This window comes from Lontra canadensis, unplaced genomic scaffold, assembly GCF_010015895.1.
Source record: "Lontra canadensis isolate GAN:19392208 unplaced genomic scaffold, GSC_riverotter_1.0 scaffold3, whole genome shotgun sequence".
NCBI lineage: Eukaryota > Metazoa > Chordata > Mammalia > Carnivora > Mustelidae > Lontra > Lontra canadensis.
The window spans coordinates 29307519-29311703 of NW_022630997.1; positions in this window are offsets into that span (position 1 = coordinate 29307519).

Below are 4185 nucleotides of genomic sequence, written 5' to 3' on the forward strand. Positions count from 1 at the left end.
GGAAGGAAGTAGGAAGTTAGGAAGGAAGTAGGAACTCTCAAATACTAATGGGAAACGTAAATAAGAATGGTGTTACTGAAGACAGGACCTATTAAAATGTAAAACATGCATATCTTTTCGTCTAATGTTAAACTTGTAGGAACCAATGTTACCAAAAAAGTTGCACATATGCTAAAGGATATATGTAAAAGGACTTTTATTTCTGTAAATGTCAAAAACAAAGTAAATATTGGGGTTCCTTGGTGGCTCAGTCGGTTAAACATCTGACTCTTGATTTCAGCTCAGGTCATGGTCTTGTCATGATCTCAGGGTCGTGAGATGGAGCCCCACGTGGGGCTGCCTCTCAGTGGGGAGTCTGCTTCTCTCCTTTTCCCTCTCCCTCTGTTCCTCCTCCCCATGCATGCTCTCTCTCCCTCTCTCTCTAAAATGAATAAATATATCTTTAAAAAAAAAACAATCTAAATGTTCATTCAATGGGAGAGAAGTTAAATACAACCATTATACATGCCTACGTTGAATGCAATATATCCATTAAAATGAACGAGGTGGTCCCACACATACTGAGATTAAAACAAAGATCTTTAAGACAAGAGGAAAAAAAGAAGTAAATTGCAAAACTATATTCTCATGGATCTATTTAATGTTTTTGTAAATGTGTATTTGTATAGTAGTCATAGTACACAATTTTGTAAAAATATTTACCAAACTGTGGCCATGCCTCAAAGCTTCTCAGTCTTCTGAGAATGGCAGCTATCCTCATGGGAGCCTTGATTGCTCCAATGTTTGCTTTAATCAGTGTAATTAGCAGAACATCAATTAGGCTGGAAGACCTGGCAGCCCTGCAGTCTTCCACAGCAGTGCCTTCTGTTCTTGGCTGCCCCACCCAGCCCCTTTGGTGACTCAGCTTCCCTCCATAGCATGGTTCTCTCTCCCTCCATGGCCCTTTGTTTTTCTCTCATGAACTCTAAAGACCACTGTGGGCAAATGGGAAACTGTGGAGACATTTGATTTTCTGGGGTTTTGTTCCTGCCTGTTGCTCTACATCACACTTTCTTTCTTTCTTTTTTTTTTTTAAGATTTTATTTATTTATTTGATAGAGAGAGATCAGTAGGCAGAGAGGCAGGCAGAGAGAGATGAAGAAGCAGGCTTCTTGTTTGTGGAGCAGAAAGCCCGATGTGGGGCTCGATCCCAGGATCCTGAGATCATGACCCGAGCCGAAGGCAGAGGCTTTAACCCACTGAGCCACCCAGGTACCCCCACACTTTTTCTTAAGTAGCTTATTGGTAGATCCAACCTGTAAATTTTCTGTTGCTGTCCCCAACCTGCATCTCCTTCTGTTTCCCAGTTTACTCAGAATTTCCATTCCCTGCCCCCAACACCTCACCAAAGCCAGAAATCAGTGAGTTATCATTGCCCCCACCACTCAAGCTTCATTAACTACTAAGCCCTGCAGAACTGATTCCTAAATGTTTCTCACATCTGTATCCTTTTCTCTCTCTCTCTACTGCCAGTGCATTATTGTCTCTCACCTGGTTATATTTTCACTCTCACTTTTTACCACTCTATCCTCCTTCCAGTTGCCAGAGAAAGCTTTGTAAAAATAAAATCCGACATGTCCTTCACAGCTTAAAATGTTGGTGGTGTCCCATGGCATACTGGAGAGTCCAAACCCCTTGACATATGGTGTAAAGACCAGTTCTGGGGGGCCTGGGGGGCTCAGTCGTTTAAGTGTCTGCTTTCAGCTCAGGTCATGATCTCAGGGTCCAGGAATGGAGCCCCACATCAGGCTCCCTGCTCAGTGGGGAGTCTGCTTTTCCCTCTCCCATTGCTCCTCCCCCTGCTTGCACTCTCTCTCCCTCTCTCTCTCTCTCAAATAAATAAATAAAATCTTTAAAAAAACAACAACAAACAAACAAAAACAAAAACAGTTCCACTGGCCTAGGTCACCAGTCTTGCATACATGTAGGCAGTTTTCATCCCCCTAGTCCTTCATACAACTCTGTACAGGTGTACATATAACTTTGTACAGGCGCTTTCCTGCTAAAGGTCATCAGTGCACACGTGTTGATTTTTCCTCCCCAGCACCCACTCCTATTTCTTTTGGTACCAACATCCCAATAACTATCTGCTTTTGTTTCTTAACCCACATGTGTTTCAGATGAGTCACTTCTGGCCTCAGTCCCCTACTTCAGGCCAGACCAGATCTTTTAGCTTCTTTTCTCCAGGAATTTGAGTTTTGAACATCATAACAGCCTTGAAGAGATAGTCCATTTCTGGCTCAGCCCTGTTTCCTGAGACTAACTCTTGAGTTTTCCTTTGAATCTATGAATTGACAACCTTCCTATCAACTCCCTTTTAGAATAAGCCTGCCAGGTAATTTTCTAATGCTTTTAATTAAAGAAATCTCAATGAACCCTGACCTTCTGTAGCAGATAAATTCTTCCTTATCCTTCAGGATCCAGATTAAGTGTCCATTTTTTCATTCATTTATTCATCCAACAAATATTTGCTGAAAACATACTATGAGTTAGGCACTGTGCTAAGTGCTAGGTATTTAATAGTAAATTGAACAGGTATGGTCTTTGGCCATATGGACCTTAAAATATCTCCAAATAAACAACTTTTGTGGGACCTTCAGATGTAGAGGGTAGAATTAATCATATTGCTCCATTCATGGTATCTTATCAGTATTGGTATGGACAATCAGTTAATTACTTCATATCTATATCCCACAACAGGCAACCATATTCATGTGTTTTATATATATTTAAATGTATTCTTGTGAAAAGTATAATGTAGTTTCATGAGTGTGTGCTTTTAGTTAACAGAAAAACTATTACATCGTATGTTTTTGTAGTTTTCCAATTTTCTACATTAAGCATTGTAACATGCCCATGGTAACTGAGATGACATAATGGGTCTTATGAGCAAATCTAAGGATTTTTACTTTTACTTCTAGTAAAATGGGAGGTAATTTGATGGCTTTGAGCAGAGAGCAACATGATTTGGTGTTTTACAAGGAAAATTCTGCTGTGTTGAGAGTAAATTCAGGAGTGCAGGTGTAGAAGAAAGGAGACAGGGGGCTTTGCCAATAATCTGTGGGAGAGGGGCACCTGGGAGGCTCAGTGGGTTAAGCCTCTGCCTTCAGCTCAGGTCATGATCTCAGGGTCCTGGGATCCAACCCCAGATTGGGCTCTTTGCTCAGTAGGGAGCCTGCTTCCCCCCCACCCTCTGCCTGCCTCTCTGCCTACTTGTGATCTCTCTCTGTCAAATAAATAAATAAATAAAATCTTTAAAAAAAAATCCACGGGAGAGTTGATGGTAGTTGAACGACCAACACAACAAACTTCTGTGTATAAACAAGAACAAAACCCAAGAGAAATACAACAGGAAACCCTCAAAACTAACAGAAAATGTGAAATGCAAATCACTGATATTCAGGGAAGTGCAGCTGAAAACAACTATATGATGTTGCATCTGTTATTCTGGGAAAAGTTGTAAAGCTGGGCGCTGCCAAATGTTGGCTGGGGTGTAAGGACTTAAAAGTCCTCTTGCACTCCTACTGAGAATCTAGAATTGAACAACACTGTGATGCTGCTGAGTTGTTAAGTATACACATAACCATGACCAAGCGATTCAACTTCTGCTTATATATTACAGAGAAAATTTCACACAGGTTCATAAGAGAATATGCAGGAAGATGTTCATTGCAGCATTGTTTGTGGGAACAGGGAGGTGAAGGCAATCTAGGTCTCCATCACTGGCACAATGGAAGGGTAAAAGGTGTATCAGGCTTTACGGTAACCACTTTATATGCATTATCTCTTTTCTTCAAAACAACCCTAAGTCAATGATACTTTTAATAGCAGGCAGTTTTACAGGAAATAAACGGAAACTATCCTTCCATGCACACAAATGACTGGTTATTTTCTAGTACATTTTCCTTAGTGTTCGTTTGAGGACATTGGAATTCAGGGGCTCAGAGCCACAGCTGGTGTCCCAGTCATACGGAGTTTTCTCACCCTGTGGTCTTTGGGATCTTCACTCTTCCCGAGCCCGGGAGACTTCGGGCGTGCCTGGGTTGTCAGCACCGCGGACAGCGCCGGCGGGTGAAGGGGCGGGGCGTACACAGAGACGTCACGACGCGCGGAGTCTCCCGGGCGCGCGCTCTCGAGGGGCAGGCG